The 24,487-nt window shown below is 44.0% G+C and overlaps 1 protein-coding gene across 1 annotated transcript in view; it reads left to right on the top strand.

The window, feature by feature from the left end:
- Positions 1 to 4,696: 4,696 nt before the first annotated feature.
- Positions 4,697 to 24,487, top strand: part of LOC143283848 (short transient receptor potential channel 4-like) — a 133,943-nt gene continuing 114,152 nt past the window's right edge. Inside the window, exon 1 of the mRNA XM_076590224.1 lies at positions 4,697 to 4,790. The gene's annotated coding sequence lies outside the window, so the exon portion shown is untranslated. The remainder of the gene's footprint in view (positions 4,791 to 24,487) is intronic.

Below are 24,487 nucleotides of genomic sequence, written 5' to 3'. Positions count from 1 at the left end.
CACTGACCACCGCTGTTGTACCCCGTGATGGTCAGCAGGACACACTGACCACTGCTGTTATACCCCCTGATGGTCAGCAGGACACACTGACCACTGCTGTTATACCCCCTGATGGTCAGCAGGACACACTGACCACCGCTGTTGTACCCCGTGATGGTCAGCAGGACACACTGACCACTGCTGTTGTACCCCCTGATGGTCAGCAGGACACACTGACCACTGCTGTTGTACCCCGTGATGGTCAGCAGGACACACTGACCACTGCTGTTGTACCCCGTGATGGCCGGCTGAAGAGCACTGGTGGGGTGCAGCATTGAACATCCACAGAGTTAACGTTACAGCTGGAACATCCACAGAGCTGACGTTACAGCGGGAACATCCACAGAGCTGACGTTACAGCTGGAACATCCACAGTGCTGACGTTACAGCTGGAACATCCACAGAGTTAACGTTACAGCGGGAACATCCACAGAGTTAACATTACAGCGGGAACATCCATAGAGCTGACGTTACAGCGGGAACATCCACAGTGCTGACGTTACAGCGGGAACATCCACAGTGCTGACGTTACAGCGGGAACATCCACAGAGCTAACGTTACAGCGGGAACATCCACAGTGCTGACGTTACAGCGGGAACATCCACAGAGCTGACGTTACAGCGGGAACATCCACAGAGTTAACGTTACAGCGGGAACATCCACAGTGCTGACGTTACAGCGGGAACATCCACAGTGCTGACGTTACAGCGGGAACATCCACAGAGTTAACATTACAGCGGGAACATCCATAGAGCTGACATTACAGCGGGAACATCCATAGAGCTGACGTTACAGCGGGAACATCCATAGAGCTGACGTTACAGCGGGAACATCCACAGAGCTGACGTTACAGCGGGAACATCCACAGAGTTAACATCCACACTGCTAACGTTACAGCTGGAACATCCACAGAGCTAACGTTACAGCGGGAACATCCACAGAGCTAACGTTACAGCGGGAACATCCACAGAGCTAACGTTACAGTGGGAACATCAATAGTGCTAACGTTACAGCTGGAACACAGGATCGGCTACATTGCTGACGTTACTGGAACATCCACAGTGCTGTCGTTACAACGCTTGTCGAGTTAACGATACTGTGACAAGTAGCAGTGTGATACTTCGTGTGATGATTTGAAGCAAAACAGGCTTTTAACCACACATAACAGGCTTTTTTTGTAATAGTGGCCAAACTAGCAGTCAGGAAGGGATTTGTGACACTTCAGTCAGGAAAGGAGTGTTCTTCAAGCGAAACGGATCCAGCTGGTTGTCTTTCGTTGTGAAGACACTTTGTGTTTGGTCCTGGTGACACTTCAGTGTGTTGTGAAGACACTTTGTGTTTGGTCCTGGTGACACTTCAGTGTGTTGTGAAGACACTTTGTGTTTTGTCCTGGTGACACTTCAATGTGTTGTGAAGACACTTTGTGTTTTGTCCTGGTGACACTTCAATGTGTTGTGAAGACACTTTGTGTTTTGTCCTGGTGACACTTCAATGTGTTGTGAAGACACTTTGTGTTTTGTCCTGGTGACACTTCAGTGTGTTGTGAAGACACTTTGTGTTTGGTCCTGGTGACACTTCAGTGTGTTGTGAAGACACTTTGTGTTTTGTCCTGGTGACACTTCAGTGTGTTGTGAAGACACTTTGTGTTTGGTCCTGGTGACACTTCAGTGTGTTGTGAAGACACTTTGTGTTTTGTCCTGGTGACACTTCAATGTGTTGTGAAGACACGTGAAGTTGCAGTGAATGATGAGCTGTTGCGGTGGCTGAGGATTGTGTTTGATGCTGGGTTTGTGAAGGCGGTGAAAGAGAGCAGTGACAATGCTACGTGCACGGGTCTAGCCGACCGCCAGCAGCTGACGGTGGTCCACAATGCGTGCATTGACCGAGGTGACAGATGTTAGGACAGATGTGCCAGCTTTCGTCACCAGGGGGCAGTGATTGACAGCTGATGCCCCCAACAGAAGCCACGCCCAAGTTGAAGCTTTCCTCGTGAAAAGGATTTTTGCTTCCAGTGAAAAAAGATTTTAAGTGGCGAAGACCAGATTAGACCCTGCTTCCAAATGATTTTTTAAAGCGCTAATGTTCTGCTGAAGCTCATCATGTGCATGAACTGCAGACTCGAACAATTAACCCAGTTAGTGTTGCCACAACCAGCACGCTATTCTGCAACACACGAAAAGGGTTTTAACTCTCTCCATACGAACGGCGAAAGAGACGACATTAACAGCGTTTCACCCCAGTGACATCCGAGGGGTCTGTGTAGAGGAGAAGAGAGGACTGGCCGTACTGAGTGAGTTAATGTGGGTTGGTTGAGATCCTGATGATGCAGAAGTGAACTTTGTTTGCGCATGCGTCGCGTCAACAAACAGCAAAACGCTTTCGCTTTCTGTGCTACCCCACCCCCACCCCTCCACACACACTCACTTCTCTTGCCAGTAAAATGGTCATGTGAATTGGCGTTCACTTGCAGTATCAATGTCAATCCAACCAGTTCAAATGACCATGTGAAATGAAGTCTTGCTAGAAAAATAATAATGATCACGTGAATTAGTGTGCACTTGTTGCAGTATCACTGTTAATCCAACACAATACGTTCTGCTTGTCTGGACAAGCAGCCATTATAATCTAGATTTTTGCATGTTCTGAAACTGTGACTTACCAGAGAGAGGGACAGGGGGGGAGACAAACCCAAACGTTACATTAAAAAAAAAAAAAGACGCGTGTGAATTTCTTACTGTCTTAATTGTATGATCCTTGACATGCAAAGGCCAATGAAAAGTTGGCGATCGTGTGAAGGGCATACGATACCCTACCGCCAGGCCAGGCCACGCCACACCCTTTCCGTCAACACAGCTCACTGTCTGTGACAGGCCGGGCACGGGAGAACTGTGTCAGGGGAGGGAACTCTGTCATGCGACACATGCTGGCGGAAACGTGGTGACGCTATAGCTTTCAGGGCATCATAGAAACTTCGGCCACCTTGGGGGACTCTTACTGTAGCAAGCCAGGAAGGCAGTTTGTGATGCAACGGCTGGAGAGGATACGTTGATCACTGTTCTTCAGTGAAGAGGGGTTTGTTGTTGTTGCTGATGATGTTGTTGTTGATGTTGTTGTGACATTCAGGCTACCAAGGGACGTGTGTGCTGATGGTAAAACTGCGGCAAGGAAGGGAAATTGTGACTGCCAATGTGCCACCTGGAAGGCTTGTGTGATGTCATTTTTAAGTGTGTGTGGTACAGCACACGCGGGGAATATGTGTGACTGTGTGAGAAAACAGGGAGCAGTGTGATATCCTCATCGCCAGGACTGAAGTGTTCTGACTGTGCAGCGTGAGGAGAAAAGTTCCGCGTTGTGTCGTGCGATCAATATACGGGCCGTGTGAGCCGACCCTCGTGGCCACGCTGTGATACCTCAGCCACGAGGAGATCGTGTGTCAGCTGCAGCCACGCCGGGAGGATTATGTGATATTTCCCTCAGTGCCACCACAAGGGATTTTAACTGACATTGCCAGAAAGTGTTGTCTGAGAGGGATTATGTGATATTTCCCTCAGTACCACCACAAGGGATTTTAACTGACATTGCCACAGAGAGCAGCCAGAGAGGGATTATGTGATACTGCCGAAAGTGCAGTCAGGAGGGGATTGGATTGTGTGTGTGTGTGCGTGTGTGATATTGACGAAATTACAGCAGTTAATGGGATCGGGTGACAGTGCCGAGAGTGTCAAGGATTACGTGTTGTTTCCTTGCCTCCATGTGTGTGGTCATGAAGGAAGCTCTGTGATAAAACACCGACCGTGCAGTTTCGAGCGGGATTGATCGACAGTGCACAAGTGCAACAATGAAGAGGGAACCATTTGATCTTGCCAAAAGCGCAGCAGTAGCAAAAATAAAGATTTTTTTGACACTGCTTTGCCGGGAATAAAGGGTTTATGTGATACTGGCCAAAACAGCGGTCAGTCAGGAAAGGATTGTTGATACTGCACCCAGGAGTAGGTGGTGTTAATACTGCGGCTCCGAGAGACTGTAGACGCGAGAGTTGCCTCCAAAACAGAACAATAAAGTTGGCGAGGGTTTAAACCACCACTGAACTCGCCACTGACGTGGCACGTGCAGCAACGAGGGTGACACCGATTGACGTCACAGCCACGACAGGGCACCGTATGTGACAGACCAGCCCAGGGCAGACTGTGATCCACCGCCAGACAGGGAGGAATTAAAGCTGATTGAGTTACTGCTCCAACAGCCCGAGGGAACGCGGACAGCGTGTTCGGCCACTCGGCAGGAGAAGAAGGAGGAGACCACTTATAGCGCTGCTCTGACCACTGACCCCCTACTCCTTCATTACCTACGCGTATCACGTGCACGAGACTTATCAGAGAGAGTGACTGGGCCTTCCGTGGCCCGATGGGGTGATTAGTTTCCCCTTTGGTCAGAAGCTCACAATCCTGCAGCGTGCCGCTCTTTGTCAATCAGGACTGGTGGACAGGCGCTGTGTTGGGAGTAATACCGTGTCAGTCAGGACTGGTGGACAGGCGCTGTGTTGGGAGTAATACCGTGTCAGTCAGGACTGGTGGACAGGCGCTGTGTTGGGAGTAATACCGTGTCAGTCAGGACTGGTGGACAGGCGCTGTGTTGGGAGTAATACCGTGTCCGCCGGCCCAGTTCTGTGGACCCCTTCTTTTTCCTTTTTGCTGCAGTGGTTGTGCTGATGCGGTTTTAGTATTGTTTTGTTTATTCTCTCAGGAAAAAAGGTACGTACTTTTTTTTTCTGTGCGCCTATTGCTGTTGGTATGTGTTTCAAGTTTCAGAGTCTTGTTGTTGTTGTTGTTGTTGTTGTTGCTCTTGCATAGTTTTACAGCGTCACGGGTTGTTTGTTTGCTTTTATTTTGAGGGGCTGATGGGGAAGAGGACTGGTGAGAGAGGAAAGGGCAGTTTTAAAACACATTACTCCCGAAAATGGAGTATGGCTGCCTTCACTGGCGGTGGAAAAACGCTCATGCACGTAAGAGCCCACTGTTGCATACGAGTGAACGTGGTAGTTGCTGTCCACGAACGAACGAACGAAGAAGAAGAAGAACGTGCAGTGTGGTGTAGTGAAAGCATTTATTTCGACGCGAAATACCGGTGTCACAAAATCACAATTTAACTCGATTGTTCTAGAAGGAAAAAGAATAACGTGTCTCTTTGACATGCGCCACAGCGACACCAAACGGATTACAGGGAAGACAAGAAAGAGAACCCTGACTATAGTCATGTCAGACGTGAATTGGTCTCAGGGCAAGGATTCAGCAGGCTGAAGCGTTTCAACTGGAAAAGTTTTGAAAGTTTTTTTTTTTTTTAAAGGCGTTTAGAACGTCGGTCTATCATTTCGAAAGAAAGAGCAACTTATTTTTGTTGTTTTATGATTGAAAAAACATTTTTGTGCGTGAAACAGAAATGGACTGATATGTGCAGGAATGCTGGACTACAGGAAAGAAACGATTAAAAAAACCTGTTTGCTTCTTTCTTAAGTTCTCTCTGTCTGCATCTCTCCCTCTGTCTCCACCCGTGATTTTCGAACTTTTGGGTTTTTTTTGTTCAATCAACAACCTGTTGTCTGATGCCCTTAAAGTCATGTTGTACAGGGATGGGGTCTTGCTTCCGTAAAGTTTGCGATAAATTGTTCGAGGGGTGTGTTCTGGTTGTCTGTCCGGGTGGGAGGCCTGTCTGGTGTTCTAAGCAATGGAGTCCTGGCTGTCTGAAGGGGCTTGGGGGTTAAGGCCTGACTGTTCTTTTAGCGTTCCGAGGGGTGAAGTCCTGGCTGTCTGAAGTAAGGGTGGGGGTGAAGTCCTAGCTGTTCTTTTGGCGTTCCGAGGGGGCGGAGGTCCTGACAAGCGTGAGAGTGTGCACATTTGTTTCCGTGTGCATTGTGTGCCTGTGTTCCACTCCCAGCAGAACCCCAGTAGACATGGCTAACGCAGTACCCAGTACTAAATCTACGTACGCATTTATATCTAAACGGTATCCCCTTCCCTTATAGGGATGATATGGATACTTACATATCGCATATCCTCGTTCAGAGCCCAAGCTCTTCGCGTTTTACAAACACAGAGTCATTTGCTCAACAGGCTGCCTACCTGGGTAGAGCCGACTGACAGCGGCCATTGGGCGCTCATCATTCGTTTCCTGTGTCATTCAATCAGGTTTTAGTCACGCACGCACGCACACACACACACACACACACACACACACACAACACACACACACACTCACACACACACACACACACACACACACACACACACACACACTCTCTCTCTCTCTCTCTCTCTCTCTCGTAACATTTTACGTGTATTTCCGCTTTGTTTATTTACCCCGCCATGTAGGCAACCATACTCCGTTTTCGGAGGTGTGCATGTTGGGTATGCTCTTGTTTCCACAACCGACCCACCAAACGCTGATATGGATTTCAGGATCTTTAATGTGCGTGTTTGGTATTCTGCATGCGTATACACACGAAGGGGGTTCAGGCATTAGCAGGTCTGCACATGTATTGACCTTAGAGATCGGAAAAAAACCCTCCACCGTTAACCCACCATGTGCGTCAGGGGAAACTCAGGCGAGAACGCTCTAACCATTTAACCACCGCACCCATCACGTACACACACACACACACACACACACACACACACACACACACACACACACAACACATATCGCAAGTTGGTATATGATCGGCTGTTATGTGAGCACCACAGATGCAAGAAATATTACTGACATATTTTGTCCTAAAACAATTCATTTTCCATCTGCAGATTAGAGAAATGATTTGCCTCTTATGAAAATCATTATGGTAATGTTTTCCCATGAAACCATACATTTTCTTTATGTTCTTATGTAACTCCGAGTTACCGGTGTGTTTTTCTTCAAACTGAAATTTTGACCATATGTTAAAGTCCCAAATCCCTGAACTGAAATCATCTTCAGTGTTGACGATCTTCAGCAGTCCATTGCTAATGTATGATTTTTTCAACTCCTTGTTAAATAGTCCAGTTGGTTCGCTGTTATAGTTGTTAGTTTTTCATTAGAAATATGTTATATTGTTATGTTGTTGGGTTTTTTTTGTTTTTTAAACAAAACTTAAATCAATAATTTTCACACACACACACACACACACACACACACACACACACACACACACACACACACACACACACACACTTTCACTTACTCGTATGCGTACACAGTAATTCCCCCCCTCCCCCTCCTCCCACTCGATTTTTTTTCCTTCCCTCGTCTAATATCACTTATAGTGAAAAGACGTTGAACTAAAGAACGAACACACACACACACACACACACACACACACACACACACACACACACACACACACACACACACACACACACACACACACACAGAGAGAGAGAGAGAGAGAGAGGAGGAAGCAACAAAGAAATTATTCACCCATACCACTCTGCACTTTATTTTACATTCAGAGCCCAGAGCACGGGAGCACAGATACCCACACAATAGTCAACCTTGTACTGCTGTCAGCTGATTGGATGACGCGTGACCTGTTGACCTTTGCCCTAGCGGGTCAGCTTGTTCTCATGGTGTGTTGATTGGGGGAAGCTGACAGAGGGGTTAAGCGCCCATTCTCCGAGGTTTGACTGGAAAATCAAAGAAGGCGATAAACCGAGGTCCCGTGTGCAGCAGGGGCTTTGCGCGCTGAAAAAGAACAAAAGTGTTGTCCACGGGAAACAAATTCGAGAAGAAATCACACACACACACACACACACACACACACAGAAAGAGACAGACAGAGAGATATATATATATATATGTGTGTGTGTGTGTGTGTGTGTAAAAATCTATATATATCAGGGCCTGACTACCCCGTTGGCTGATGTTATGTTGTCAGGCATTTGCCAAGCTCATGTGGTGTAGCGTATATGATATGACATGGTGTGTGTGTGTGTGTGTGTGTGTGTGTGTGTGTGTGTGTGTGTTTCTCTAACCGGTGCTGACGTAACGTGTGTAGTAAGTCCTTAATCTGTCGTGATGAAAGTCAAGAACGTCCTGATTTTTCATCATCATCATCACCATCATCACCATCACCATCGTCATCATCTTTTTCTTCTCCTCTCCCTCCCCCCTCTTCTTCTTCTTCTTCTTCTTCTTCTTCTTCTTTCTTTTATTCTCCCCTAACTTCTCATCAGTGTTTACTGTTGTGTTTCTCCTGCTGTTGTGCTCTTGTTTGAGTTTCAAGGTGTTGAACCGTATGGACTGATCCATACACGCTACACAAAACTCTGCTCGAAAACAACAACAATGATAAAACAACAAGAAAAATCGACCAAACAAACAGCAGCCCAAAATGCTGATGAAGGCAATAACGCAGAGGCTACCTGTGCAATGAGGTGTGTGTTTGTGTGTACCATTCCTTTCACGATAACAATAACCATCCCTGACTGGGCGAGAGGCGGTTGGGGGGGGGGGGGGGGGGGGGGGGGGGGGGGGGGGTTGTAGCGATGAACCAGGCCATGCCGCTCTTGATCAGAAGGTGGCTGCAGTGCAGCTGGTATGCATTTGCATTTGGATTTCTTTTTATCAAAACAGATTTCTCTGTGTGAAATTTGGGCTGCTCTCCCCAGGGAGAGCGCCTCGCTACACTACAGCGCCACCCATTTTTTTTTTGTATTTTTTCCTGCGTGCAGTTTTTTTGTTGTTTTTTTCTTTTTCCTATCGAAGTGGATTTTTCGAGAGAATTTTGCCAGGAACAACCCTTTTGTTGCCGTGGGTTCTTTTTCGTGCGCAAAGTGCATGCTGCACACGGGACCTCGGTTTATCGTCTCATCCGAATGACTATGGTGGACAGACGGAGCTTAGTTACACAGGCTACAACCCCCCCCCCCCACCACCACCACCACCACCACTCACCACCCCGCATCACTGGTGATATCTTGTTACATCAATAACCACCCACCCAACACCCCTAACATCTACAACGCGCATGAGGCTGTTGGCCTTCTTTTTGGGAACACTGTCTGTTTGCAAGTCCGCGTGAGTGAATAATTTATTGGTCTGGGTCCAGACCTCTTGTTTGTTTATCTGTCTATCTCTGTGTTTGTTTGTTTGTCTGCCTTTCTGTCTGTGTGTCTGTCTGTCTCTCCCTTCTCTCTCTCTGTCTCTCTCTCTGTCTCTCTCTCTCTCTCTCTACCTTTTTAGTTCAGAAAGGTTGTGTCCACGATGTCGGTCCCTTCCCCCTTTATGTTCAATATTCTGTGTCTGAAATGCATGTTTGTACCTCCTCTGCAAACAGGCCGGTGGCATTGCAGTAAAATATTTTGTGTTCTGAGTTCTCTCTGTCTCTCTGTCTCTGTCTCTCTCTGTCTCTGTCTGTCTGTCTGTCTGTCTGTCTGTCTGTCTCTCTCTCTCTCTCTCTCTCTCTCTCTCTCTCTCTCCCAGTTTAGATTAAAAGCTCTTGGCTTTCATGCCAACAAATAGTGGTTTGTGACAGTTACGTCTACAAATTCTCCATGTCCTTTATGTGACTCCTCAGTTGATGATGAAATTCATGTTATGTTTGATTTGAGAAGTAAATGTGTGGGTTCAAAAAAAAAAAAAAAAGAATTTACAAAAAGAAAGGATCTCTTAGAGTGTTAAAATCAGAAGATCACGAGGTGATAATATCGATAGCAAAATTTATATCAGAAGCTATGAGGATTAGGCAAAAAAGCACAACACGCATAAATGCGTGGTCAGACAGCTTTGACAGTTTTCTTCTGTAGCCAGTGTTGGAATATGTTGCATGATGCATTGATAGATGAATGAACGGAGTTACTATGTGTTAGGTGGCATGTTTTTGCTACCATTTTTTTTCAAAGAAGGAACTTTTCCCCCCCATTATTTGCTTTCATCATTTCATTCGTTTATTATAATGGTTTGTTACAAGATTAAAGTATGTTGACGCATTCACCCATGTCATAAAGACCTCATGGCCCATGACATTAACGTGTCAAAGTGTCAAGTCGCTGTCTCTGTCTGTCTGTCTGTATGTATGTCTCTCTCTGCCTCTGTGTGTGTGTGTGTGTGTGTGTGTGTGTGTGTGTGTGTCGTCGTGGCTGTTTGTATAACGGTATTTGACCAGCACATAAAATGGGGAAGGACTGACGGACTTACCTTTTCCACTCTCTGTCTCTGTCTGTCTGTCTGTCTGTCTGTCTCTCTCTCACTTCTCTCTCTGTCTCTGTCTTATCTCTTAAGTGTGTGTGTGTGTGTGTGTGTGTGTGTGTGTGTGTGTGTGTGTGTGTGTGTTTGTCTGTGTGTGTGTCTGTATGTCTGTCCGTGTTTGTGTGTGTATGTTTGTGTAAGTGTGTAAGTGCCTATGTGTGTGCACGTGTGTGTTTGTGTTTGTGAGTGTGTGTGTGTGTGCGCGCGCGCACGTACGTATGGACAACAGTAACTGATCATGTTTACCCCCACCCCCCATTGCATGCATGTGTGGGTGCTTGTGTGCGCGCGCGCTTTTATGAGCAATTCATTGAACGCCTATCCTTGTGGAACTATTTGTGCTGCTCCACAGAATAATTTTTCCTTTGCTCTTTTCTATTTCCCCTATATGTCTCAACTCGTTAAAAAGACGGGACATTAGTTCACAGTTCTGTCTGATGGGTTTTGATGCAATAGATTAGCCTTCCACTCCTCCCTCTTCACCCACTCTCTCTCTCTTTCCCTCTCCCTCCTCTCTCTCCCCTCCTCTCTCTCTCTCCCTCTCTGTCTCTGTCTGTCTGTCTGTCTGTCTGTCTCTCTCTTCTCTCTCTCTCTCTCTTCTCAGCCCCGTCCCCACCCCAAAGATGAGAGCATCAATGATGGTGCTGTAATGTGTTGTCAAATGAACGCCATGTGTGTGCAGGCTATTTTTTCCTTGTAGATATACCGAATCGGGGAAATTCTAACTAAACCCACAAGTTGCAATGCGTTAGAACCCACCCCCCACACCCCCTGCCCCCACTTAAAAAAAAAAAAAGCAAACAAACCTTTCGTGTGTGTGTTTTTTTGTTTTTTTTCTTTTTTCCATATCACCAAAACGCCAGTGGCTAAAATTTGTCTGTGTGGGTTCCTGTGCTGCGCTGCCAAGCACCGCCTTCTGATTGCTCCGTTCGTTGGGTTTTTCCTCATTTTTATTTTTTTTTTTTATCTGCCCACGGTGATAATCAGGACTGATACTCTGGACTAGTATTCTTGAACGCTGTGAAGACTTGGCAGTGGACCGTGCTGTCCACACAGACGTGTTGCTCCACGTTCAGTTTCAATCAGCAGTTTGCAAAGCATGAGGCTTAGGATCGTTGTGCAGCGTTCCTTTAAGTGCAGTGTTAATTTTGTATGGAGTTGCCTACTGTTGCGGCAGATGAGCGCTGCCAAAAGAGGATATGATGGAGTGCTTCGAACAGTCCCCGACATAAGCCGCCAGGGTGAGCGGGAGAGAGAGGGGGGAATCTCACTCACGTCACGGAGTTGTCACTATTGGAATGCAGTGAACACGTTTAAAGGATCGATGAAATATATTCCATTTCCTTGCTGACTCACTTGTGTAAACAAAGTGAGTCTATGTTTTAACCCGGTGTTCGGTTGTCTGTGTGTGTGTGTGTGTGTGTGTGTCTGTGTGTCCGTGGTAAACTTTAACATTGACATTTTCTCTGCAACTACTTTGTCAGTTGACACCAAATTTGGCATAAAAATAGGAAAAATTCAGTTCTTTCCAGTCATCTTGTTTAAAACAATATTGCACCTCTGGGATGGGCACAAAAAAATAAAGAATGAAGCCTAATTATATACAAACTGCATTTACTGTTACATTTATATTTTTTGTATTCTCTAAACTTGGCACTTTGATCTGATATTCTGACCCAACAACTAGAGCAGTCATTATTATCATTTTTTGTTCAAACAGGAACTTCTTTTGCTAAGCATGGAAGTTTTATTTATTTTGCAAACGTTTTGGTGCAGATAGTAAAAAAGGGAAATGACTCTGTAATTAATACTAGGGGAGTTAATTTGCTTTAAACTGATCTTTCTCATCTTAAACATTACATTTTGAAATTATACTCAATACATAAAATGCTTGGATTTTTTTAAAAGTGTATCACAAGTGAGTCTTGAAGGCCTTGCCTCTCTTGTTTGTTTTTGTTTTTGTTTTTATCTGCCCACGGTGATAATCAGGACTGATACTCTGGACTAGTATTCTTGAACGCTGTGAAGACTTGGCAGTGGACTGTGCTGTCCACACAGACGTGTTGCTCCACGTTCAGTTCCAATCAGCAGTTTGCAAAGTATGAGGCTTAGGATCGTTGTGCAGCGTCCCTTTAAGTGCAGTGTTAATTTTGCATGGAGTTGCCTACTGTTGCGGCAGATGAGCGCTGCCAAAAGAGGATATGATGGAGTGCTTCGAACAGTCCCCGACATAAGCCGCCAGGGTGAGAGAGAGAGGGGGGAATCTCACTCACATCACGGAGTTGTCACTATTGAAATGCAATAAACACGTGTAAAGGATCGATGAAATATATTCCATTTCCTTGTTTTTGTTGTTGTTTTGTTTTGTGATTTTCGTCTATTGCAATCAGAATGTGCATGCTTGCCAACATTCCCCTTAGCCCTCAGGTGCAGGATGGAACTGGGAGGAGAATTATCATCGCTGGAGTTTCGCAAGGCGTGAAAATTTGTGTCTGCACAGCGTGCGATGGAACAATTCAACACCTGCAGATTTACCCCTTATCATAACGAAATTGTGTGTGTGTGTGTGTGTGTGTGTGTGTGTGTGTGTGTGTGTGTGTCTATATGTGTACATGGGTGCGCGTGCGAGCCTGTGTGTGTTCATATCACCGACATCGGATGCATTCGTGAAGAAGAAACTGAAAAAAGATGATATGCGACCGCGTTGTAATGATGTACATGATGCATGTTATTTTGTTTCGTTAGAGATCCTGGACTTCTGTCAGTCTTGATTATTTGTTCTTCATCACTTTGTTTATATTGCCGCCGCATTTCATTTGACTCGTAAGTCGACTAGCTTTCACCTAACCGGAAGTGGAGAGGCGCACAGAACCTTAACCTGCCTGTGTAGCGATTGAAAATTCCCACTCAAAATAGCAATCGTATCTGTGGTGATGATATCATGGTTTTGTTGTTTATGCTTGTTTATTATTGTTTGTTTTATTATGTGTTTTTTCTGTTTTTTTACGTTTGTTATTATTTTGTTCAGATCACTGACAAATAAGTATACTACAGCCGTGTGGAAGAAACAAAAAGGAGGGAAGCGTATGCATCGGTGTGCGAGTATGCTACATACACACGTATTGCATGTACATTTGTTTTGTTGGAAATCCAAGACTTTCGTCTGTCCTGTCTCTCATCACAAACACATGATAAGCTTTCAAGCAGTTTGAATTGTTTCTCACCCAGAGAGAGAGAGAGAGAGAGACAGAGAGGATGGGGTAGGTACCACTCTTTGCTTGTCGTTGTTGGATCGATAAATCGTCGTGGCTTGCATTGTATATTTTGATTCACAGAGTAGAGCAAATGATTTTCCAAACCCAAAGCTAGTTGGAGCGGTGAAAATTGTGTGCATGGTGGACTTACCTTGCACATACTTTCTGTTACCATTGATGCTGAATATTTGCTTTTTCAAACATTGGACGATGGGTTGTGTGATGAGGATACTGCATGTGTTGTTTCACGACAACTTTAACAAACATAATGCACTTGAACAGACTTTTCGCTGCAGGATCAGCTGGATCTCTCAAAGGAAGCACAGCCTGCAGAGAGTTTATATATATATATATATATATATATATATATATATATATATATATATATACATGTTCTAAAGACTAATGACAGACAGATTCCAGTAGATATATTGATAAATAGAGCACAGAGAGAGAGAGAGAGAGAGAGAGAGAGAGAGAGAGAGAGAGAGATTCCATATGGATATTGGTGTCGGTGGTGGGAGAGACACACTGAGTTTATCTGTAGGCAACATGGTGGACGTGGATGTGCCATAAGAGGAGAATTATTGATTGTAGTCATATTGGGCTTTTTGTGTACGTTTTTTTTTTTCACCAGAGAGCTCACTATTGTTTTTTTGATTGTTTGTTGTTGTTGTTTTTTTGTTCCTGTTTTGTTGTTCCTGATTTTTTTTCTTAGTGAGATGTGTGTACAACAACCTATGTACAGGTCGGTGGTCTTACATTAAAAATTATGAGTTCTCTCTCTCTCTCTCTCTCTCTCTCTCTCTCTCTCTCTCTCTCTCTCTCTCTCTGTGTGTGTGTGTGTGTGTGTGTCTAAATCAGCGTTACGGTGATATTTTGAAAAATTGTCCATGTCGTGGTTGTCTTTCTCCACCTCTCCCCCTTTCCCTTTTTCCTCATCTCTCCCACTCCCCCTTCTCTCTCCCCCACCCCCCCCTCCCTCTCTCTCCCTTTCTGTCTCTCTTTTCCCCTTTACCTTTCTCTGTCTCTCCCCGCCCCCTCCCCCATCTTTCCTCAGATACTAAATCTGATTTTGGTTCTTCAACAGACGACGGGGCAAAACTGTGCAAAGTGAGTGTCCTGGAAAGACGCCAGCCCCGTTAACTGAGTGATTTAATTGAAATGGTTTCAAGCTCTGTGGAAACTGGGCAGTGGGTCTGTGTGCTGGAACTGATGTAAGCTGCGCTGCACGCCCTTGGCTCAGCGCTCTATCAGATTTGAAAGGCTTAAGTTGTTGAGTCTGGCAGTGAGCTTGTTGGAATCAAAGCGCTCCACAGTCTTCACAAAAAGAGTTACGGACCACATCAAAAAGTGTATTTTCATAAAATGTTACAAAAATCAAGATTACCACAGACTTCACAAGAGTTTAAGGAACAGTTCGTAAAAGTGTATTTTTATAAAATCTTTATGGCGTGGGTAAAAACGGTCATGCACGTAAAGCCCCAACCATACATTTAAACGAGTGGACGTGGGAGTCGCAGAGGATCAAGAAGAAGAAGAAGAAGAAGATGATGATGATGATGATGATGATGGGGAGGAGGAGGAGGACGAAGAACAAGAACAAGAACATGAATTCACAGACTGCTGTTTCAGGCACATGAGCACTATGAATTGCGTAAGAAATGCGTTTAAAAAACGATGTTTCAACAGCAACAACAACAACAAGGGTTACTGGGTGGTGTGTAAAGGACGGTTGTAGTTTTTCAATGTGAAAACCGGAAGTGCACGTAGAAGAAGCCACCTCTGGTGATGAGTGGTGCTCTCAGTACATGGGCTCCCCCCCCCCCTTCCGAAAACAGAGTATGGCTGCCTACATGGCGGGGTGAAAACGGTCATACGCGTAAAAGCCCACTCGTGTACATACGAGTGAACGTGGGAGTTGCAGCCCACGAACGAAGAAGAAGAAGCAGAGGAAGATGATGATGATGATGGATGATGGACGACGACGACGACAACGACATTGGCAGCATTCACCGCTGCTTGTCAGAAATTCAGCGTCATTTCACCATGCCTCCAAAACGAAAACTCTGCAAATTCCTTCGTGGTCCTTAACTTTTTGTGAACCGTGTAGAAGATGTCGGTGCTGGGCTCTTGCACTTGCTTGTGATTTTAAAGTTGATTAGTAGCCAATAGGGACTCTTGTGTGTGTGTGTGTGTGTGTGTGTCTGTGTGTGTCTGTGTCTGTATCTCTGTGTGTGAGAGTGTGTGTGTGAGAGAGAGAGAGAGAGAGAGTGTGTGTGTGTGTGTGTGTGTGTGCGTGAGAGAGAGAGAGAGAGTGTGTGAGAGAGAGAGAGAGAGAGAGAGAGTGTGTGTGTGTGTGTGAGTGTGTGTGTGTGTGTGTGAGTGTGTGTGTGTGTGTGTGTGTCCACTCACCGCGCCCTATCCAGTTCCTTTATTTTCGTCTGAAACGACAAAGGGTGGACAACTTAAGATTGAAGACTACTATTGTTTCAACACAATATCTGTTTAAAATAATATGATAGAGGGTGAAAAAAACGTCCGACTGAAGAAATCTTACTATTTCTGCATCACACCCGGTTGATATGACCTAGATTTGAAAGACGTCAGATTGAAGACTACAACTTCATCATACATGCAGAGGGAATCGACAGGAATACAATTCCTTCGCCTTGAGCAATGACGATGACTGTAGACTCAGTTAGTCTTATGCTCTTGTTTTTCTCAAGGCATACGTTTCGTTTGTTAAGTAAAAAAAAAAAAAAATAAAAATAAAATAAAATAAAACCTTAGAAGAAAAACAAATCAATACAGAATCAACAGAAACCGAATCACGCAAATGGAACATGGCGCTACGTGTTGCTTGGTTATTGATTTTTTTTATTCTTCGTTTTCAATAACTCTCTGTATCTGTTTCCCTGTCTCTCTGTCTCTCTCTCTCTCTGTCTCTCTCTCTCTCTCTCTCTCTCTCTCTCTCTCTCTGTGCCTGTCTTTGTCTCTGTCTGTCTCTGTCTCTGTCTGTCTCCCTCTCTCTCTCTCTCTCGCACGGTATTTTTTGTGTGTGCCTCTTTCTACCTGTCTCTGTCTCTCTATCTCTGTTTACACACACACACACACACACACACACACACACACACACACACACACACACACATATATGTATATATATATTACGTCTGCGTGTGTGTGTGCGTGCGAACGCACGCTATTCCCTATTTCCATGTCGATCGATCCCTCGATGCTGATGGATTCATAAATATGTGCGGTTGTCAATTAACAGTAGAGACAGCATGCAACATTGATGTCAGGATTGGTGTCAAGATAAACTGATTAATTGCCCACTCCATTATGACAGGGTGGACATCTGGTGGTCCTGTTTTGTTGAGATTGGCCAGGATGGTTACTTGTCACGTGGCTGGCGTTGTAAAAATGGTGATGATGAAAATAATAATGATAAGAAGAAGAAGAAGATGATGATGAGGAGGAGGTGGAGAAGAAGAAGAAGAAGATATTAATATATTTTTTTATCATCATCATCATTATGTGCATCCATATTGCGGTTACCCTGCCGCTTAAAGCGTATTTAACTATAAGTCGCATAAGTACAATGAAAAATGTTAAGATACCAAATATCTGAACATACTTTAAAAAAAAAAAAACCCAAACAATTAAGATACCAAATATCTGAAAATACTTTTTAAAAAAGCAAAAAACATTCAAGATACCAAACATCTGAAAATACTATATAAAAAAAAATCCAACAAACAATTAAGATACCAAATATTTGAAAATATTTCAAAGAAAACCAAACAATTACGATACCAAATATCTGGAAATACTTAAACACGCAAAAGAGTATACTACTGACAACTTACAGCGCCTCCCACCTCTTTCCACCCCCTCCACACATTGACGCGTACACAAGATATGTGTGTGTGTGTGTGTGACGCGCGCGCGCAGTGTGTGTGTGTGTGTGTGCTCGAGTATGCGTGAGAATGTGTGTGTGTTCGTGCGTGAGTGTGTGTGTGTATGTGTCTGTCTGTCTGTCTGTGTCTCTGTGTGCGCGCCACAGTTGATAAGTATTTGTTATTTGTGTTTTTCCTTCTGATTATGTGGGGTTGTGTTTTTTTTTCTTCCTGTACAAACCGGAATATCGTCACTGACAATTGACGGCATAGGCAGCGCTCAATCTCTATCTCCAACAAGGAAATGAGTTTGCCCAACGAAACAGAAAGATCGGTTCATTTTGTGATGGACCACCACCGCCAGAACAACGCTTATGATGCTTCGGAAATAATGTTTATGATGAAAGCTTTCTCCCCGAGCACGTCGATGCCATCAGCTGTGGCAGTTCAGATTTGTCCTGCATTATTGATTAGCGCAGGCGGATGAGAAAGAAAAGAGGTTGGTTAGTTCATAATGTTGTCTCTCTGCCTGTCTGTCTATCTGCCTGTCTGCACAACATGTTCTGTCTGTCTGTCTGTCCGTCTGTGTGTCTCGATAATATAGAAGGAGATATTATATTATTTTGTTCATTTTATTGATTATCTCTCTAGCTTTAACTCATTATTCTCTCTCTTTCTCACACACACGCACACACACACACGGACGCAAGTACACACACACACACACACACACACACACACACACACACACACACATGCTCAAACACACACACACACACACACACACACACACACACACACACACACACATACACACTCAAACACACACGCTCTAACACACACACACACACACTCAAACACACACACACACACACGGACGCAAGTACACACACACACACACACGGACGCAAGTACACACACACACACACACACACACACGCACACATACATACACACATACTTTGTGTCCTTCTCTCAACAGTTCCTTTTGGATTTGTCTTTCACCTACACCCATATGTTTTTATTGTTGTTTTTAAGAATCAGAAAGTCTTCATTACCAAGTGTATCAGGGTCACAAGAAAGTTCCCACGAAGGAATTGTACACACATAAAGAAAGAGTGCAAAACAAAGACTGAAAATCGTTAATTACGCAAACTGCAAGTTCAGCAGTAGATAGGAGGATTATACATAAGTACCTAAGCACACGCGCGTGCGCACGTTTAGGACAAAACACCCATTTTGGACAGAGCTCTGTTTTATTGTTGTTGTTTTTAAGAATGAGAAAATCTTCATTTCCAAGTGTATCAGGATCATAAGGAATTTTTCACGAAAAGGGGTTGTACATAAAGAACAGAAAGAAAAGGAAAGAAAAAAACAACAACACACACACCAGCAAACAAAGATTGAAAATCGTTAATTATGCAAACTGCAAAGTTCAGCAGTGGATAGATACATAAGTGCCTGAACACACGCGTGCGCGTCGTTGAGGGCAAAACACCCATTTCGGACAGAGCTTTTTTTTATATAATACTATTTTATTGTTGTTGCCTTTAAGAATCAGAAAGTCTTTATTACCAAGTGCGTCAGCGTCACAAGAAATTTCCCACGAAGGAATTGTACACAGATAAAGAAAGAGTGCAAAAAAAAAACCGAAGGTTGAAAATCGTTCAATTATGCAAACTGCAAGTTCAGCAGGAGCTAGGTCTATTACATAAGTGCCCGAGCGTCGCTGAGGGCTAAACGCCCATTTGGCTGCTGTGCGCTGGGAATGGACTGGTGGGGAATGGGCGTGCTGGTGAGAGGGAGAGGGAGGGAGTTGGGGGGTGAACGGCTGAAAGGCCTATCAAAGTTGGATGTGGCGGTGCCGGTTGGTTGACTGATTGATTGTCCGTCAGATCCGGAAGCTGCATTGCCTCGTTTCACGCTCGGATGATGGTGGGGACCTTTGTCTTCGAGGGGATTACTAAAGTGATATTGTGTTGCGTTTGTGTGTGTGTGTGTGTGTGTGTGTGTGTGTGTGAACAAATGAAGCAGGATGATTGGATGACTGGCGACAGATTGTTTCGCAAACTCCGTTTCCATAACCCCGGCTTCATAGGTGTGTACCTACACAGATGATGGTTTTTATGTGTGTGTGTGTGTGTGTGTGTGTGTTTTCCAGTTGCTTTTTTTTCTCTGCTGTTGTTCTGTCTTGTGTGTCTGTTTCTTTGTCTGCCACTTTGTCTTCTTTGTCTCTCTGTCTTGTTTCTCTCTCTCTCTCTTTCTCTCTCTCTCTCTGCCTGTCTTTGTCTGCCACTGTCTGTCTCTTTGTGCCTTTGTCGGTCTCTGCGTCTGCTTTTGTCTGTCTCGTTGCCAGTCTCTACCTCTTTAGCACTGGTTGTTTGTTTGTCCCCATCTTTGTTACTGTCAGTCTCCCTGTCTCTCTCTTTGCAGCTGTTTGTGTGAGTCTCTCTCCTATCCTAAGTCAGAGACCAAGCTTTAAGCGCCTTACAAACAGTCATTTGCACAATAGGCTGCCTGCCTGGGTAGATCCGACTTAGAGCTGCTTTTGGGCGCTCATCATTCGTTTCCTCTGTCATTCAGTGAGATCTCTGTGTGTGTGTCTATGTGTGTGTGTGTGTGAGTGTGTGCGTGCGTGCGTGCGTGTGTGTGTGTGTGTGTGTGTGTGTGTGTGTGTGATGTGACCTTTTCCGTGTATGACCTTTTATTTTAACCCCGAGATGTAGGCAACCATAATCCGTTTTCAGGGGTGAGCCTGCTGGGCATGTTCTTGTTTCCGTAACCCAACTATTACATGATCTCTATCGTGCGTTTTTGATCTTCTGCATGCATATACAGTGGAAGGAGGTTCAGGCACCAGAAGGTATGTCTGCACATAGTTTGGACGCGAGACATCAGAAAGATGTCCGCCCTTAAACCCACCGGGTGCGCCGAACCCAGGGATCGAACTCGGGGCAAACTCGGGCGAGAATCTAGCGCTCTGTTTAACCGGTAGGCCATCGCACCCGTTTGCTGGAGAAACGAGAGATTGCAGACATACACATGGACATATCTACACTTACCATTCTTTGCTGGAGAAAGGAGGGGAAAAAAAGTGCTGACGGCGGTGTTTCTTTGATCATTATTGACGAGCACAGTGTGCGTTGATAATCATCAGTTGCCGACAGCCATCTTCCTTCTCTCCTTCCTACCTACGTCATCCCGGGCAGCAGCTTCTCATCACCCACATGCTGACACAACGTGATGTGCAGTGTCTGTGGTTACCTCTGTGTGTGTGTCTGTGTTTTGGGGTTTGGATGTGTGGGTTTTTTTTGTTTGTTTGTTTGTTTGTGTTTTTTTTACTGCCCGTGTGCATGAACAGAATGGGGGGGGGGGGGGGGGGGGGGTTCCTAATCAATCATATGTATACCTTCCTGCTGTATTCTTCCGTTCAGAAAGTGTCTGTGTGTGTGTGTGTGTGTGTGTGTGTGTTTCTGGTTTCTCTATTATTTTGTCTCTATATGTCTCAGTATGGAGTGTGCCGTTATTTCTCTCAGTTTCTGTTTCTCTGTCTATCTTGGTTTACGTCTCTTTGTCTCTGCATGTCTCTCTGTATCTCTGTCTGTCTTTGTCTCTGTTTCTCTGTCTCTGTCTCTGTCTCTCTCTCTGTCTGTCTCTCTCTCTATCTCTCTTTTCATATTTCTCCCGTGTGCCTGTTTGTCTCTTTACCTATCTTTTGTCTCTTTATCTGTCTATCTGTTGTCTCTTTGTCTATCTGTTGTCTCTTTATCTGTCTATCTGTTGTCTCTTTGTCTATCTGTTGTCTCTTTATCTGTCTATCTGTTGTCTCTTTGTCTATCTATCTTTTGTCTCTTTATCTGTCTATCTGTTGTCTCTTTGTCTATCTGTTGCCTCTTTGTCTATCTGTTGTCTCTTTGTCTATCTGTTGTCTCTTTATCTGTCTATCTGTTGTCTCTATATCTATCTGTTGTCTCTATATCTGTCTATCTGTTGTCTCTTTATCTGTCTATCTGTTGTCTCTTTATCTGTCTATCTTTTGTCTCTTTATCTGTCTATCTGTTGTCTCTTTATCTATCTGTTGTCTCTTTATCTGTCTATCTGTTGTCTCTTTATCTGTCTATCTGTTGTCTCTTTATCTGTCTATCTGTTGTCTCTTTATCTGTCTATCTTTTGTCTCTTTATCTGTCTATCTGTTGTCTCTTTATCTGTCTATCTGTTGTCTCTTTATCTATCTGTTGTTTCTTTACCTGTCTATCTTTTGTCTCTTTATCTGTCTATCTGTTGTCTCTTTATCTGTCTATCTGTTGTCTCTTTATCTGTCTATCTTTTGTCTCTTTATCTGTCTATCTGTTGTCTCTTTATCTATCTGTTGTCTCTTTATCTGTCTATCTGTTGTCTCTTTGTCTATCTTTTGTCTCTTTGTCTGTCTATCTGTTGTCTCTTTATCTATCTGTTGTCTCTTTGTCTACCTTTTGTCTCTTTATCTGTCTATCTGTTGTCTCTTTGTCTATCTGTTGTCTCTTTATCTGTCTATCTGTTGTCTCTTTATCTGTCTATCTGTTGTCTCTTTATCTGTCTATCTGTTGTTTCTTTGTCTATCTTTTGTCTCTTTATCTGTCTATCTGTTGTTTCTTTATCTGTCTATCTGTTATCTCTTTATCTGTCTATCTGTTGTCTCTTTATCTGTCTATCTGTTGTCTCTTTGTCTATCTTTTGTCTCTTTGTCTGTCTATCTGTTGTCTCTTTGTCTGTTGTCTCTTTATCTGTCTATCTGTTGTCTCTTTATCTGTCTATCTGTTGTCTCTTTATCTGTCTATCTGTTGTCTCTTTATCTGTCTATCTGTTGTCTCTTTATCTGTCTATCTGTTGTCTCTTTATCTGTCTATCTGTTGTCTCTTTGTCTATCTGTTGTCTCTTTATCTGTCTATCTGTTGTCTCTTTATCTGTCTATCTGTTGTCTCTTTGTCTACCTTTTGTCTCTTTATCTGTCTATCTGTTGTCTCTTTATCTATCTGTTGTCTCTTTATCTGTCTATCTGTTGTCTCTTTGTCTATCTGTTGTCTCTTTGTCTATCTGTTGTCTCTTTATCTGTCTATCTGTTGTCTCTTTATCTGTCTATCTGTTGTCTCTTTGTCTATCTGTTGTCTCTTTATCTGTCTATCTGTTGTCTCTTTATCTGTCTATCTGTTGTCTCTTTATCTGTCTATCTGTTGTCTCTTTGTCTATCTGTTGTCTCTATATCTGTCTATCTGTTGTCTCTTTATCTGTCTATCTGTTGTCTCTTTATCTGTCTATCTGTTGTCTCTATATCTGTCTATCTGTTGTCTCTTTATCTGTCTATCTGTTGTTTCTTTATCTGTCTATCTGTTGTCTCTTTGTCTATCTGTTGTTTCTTTATCTGTCTATCTGTTGTTTCTTTATCTGTCTATCTGTTGTCTCTTTATCTGTCTATCTGTTGTCTCTTTATCTGTTGTCTCTTTATCTGTCTATCTGTTGTCTCTTTATCTATCTGTTGTCTCTATATCTGTCTATCTGTTGTCTCTTTATCTGTCTATCTGTTGTCTCTTTATCTATCTGTTGTCTCTTTATCTGTCTATCTGTTGTCTCTTTATCTGTCTATCTGTTGTTTCTTTGTCTATCTGTTGTCTCTTTGTCTATCTGTTGTCTCTTTATCTGTCTATCTGTTGTCTCTTTATCTGTCTATCTGTTGTCTCTTTATCTATCTGTTATCTATCTGTTGTCTCTTTATCTATCTGTTGTCTCTTTATCTATCTGTTGTTTCTTTATCTGTCTATCTGTTGTCTCTTTATCTGTCTATCTGTTGTCTATTTATCCATCTTTTGTCTCTTTACCTATCTTTTGTCTCTTTATCTATCTTTTTGTCTCTTTATCTGTCTTTCTTCCTTGAGACACTCTCCCAGTCTCTCTCTCTGTGTCTCTCCCTCCCTCTCTCTCTACATACATCATATATATATATATATTTCTCTGTCTCTCTCTCCCTCTCTTTCCAGCTGTCTCTCCCCCACTTCCTCCCCCTCCCTCTCTCTCACTTCTGTGGGTGAGGAGGGTAGGGAGAAGTTAGGCTGGAGGGGATAGATGGGGGAATTGGTGGGCGGGGAGGGGGGTGGGGGGTGAGGGCTGTTATCTTATGCGGACGTTTCCAGCTGTCGCCACCGACCACAATTTACCATTGGGGCCGGAAATCTCTCTCTTGTCTCTCTCTCTCTCTCTCTCTCTCTCTCTCTCTCCAGTTGTTTATTGTCTCGTCTTTCTATGAATTTGTTTAGCATGTAGTCATTTTCTTGTGGTTTTTCTTCACACTTTGTTTTGTTGTTGTTGACATTTTTCCCTTTCGAAGGCTGGATGAAAACAAGCAATGTTTGCTTACTCTATTGCCCTCAGAAATAAATATTCATTCATTCATTCATTCTCTCTCTCTCTCTCTCTCTCTCTCTCTCTCTGTGTGTGTGTGTGTGTGTGTGTGTGTGTGTGTGTCTGTCTGTCTGTCTGTCTCTCTCTCTCTCTCTCTCTCTCTCTCTCTCTCTCTCTCTCTCTCTCTCTCCCTCTTTCTTTCTCTCTCTCAAAGCTTTCTCACCCATGCTAACCTGACCACTCCATCGCTTATCTGTGTTGGCAAGTTCCATGCTTGGCATTGTGAACAGTTCTACTGATTGCGGTGTCTGGAAAGTTTAATTAAATGTGTTCAGCATTTACCATTTGTCAAGATCATGGTTCAGAAACTGAGGGAGGGAGGGGGGCGCGGGGGTGGGTGGGGGTGGGGGGTGCTGGGGGGGGGGGGATGTGAGGGAGAGAGAAAAATCTGGGTCACGAGGTATCCACCCTTCAGCTTGCTGGCAATTCGAATTCTAAAAATAGATCTCCAGCTTACGGTGGTGACATTTGCTTATTAGTTATTCTCCCCCCACGCGCTAGCGCGAGCAGTCACACACACACACACACACACTCTCTCTCTCTCTCATTCACACACTCACTCACTCACTCACTCTATCTCTCCTTGTATTTGTATTTGTACTTCTTTTTATCACAGCAGATTTCTCTGTGTGAAATTCAGGC

This window comes from Babylonia areolata, chromosome 7 (genome assembly GCF_041734735.1).
Source record: "Babylonia areolata isolate BAREFJ2019XMU chromosome 7, ASM4173473v1, whole genome shotgun sequence".
NCBI classification, from domain to species: Eukaryota; Metazoa; Mollusca; class Gastropoda; order Neogastropoda; family Buccinidae; genus Babylonia; species Babylonia areolata.
Note: the sequence above shows the minus strand (reverse complement) of the source record. Positions and strands in the feature narration are given on the sequence as shown.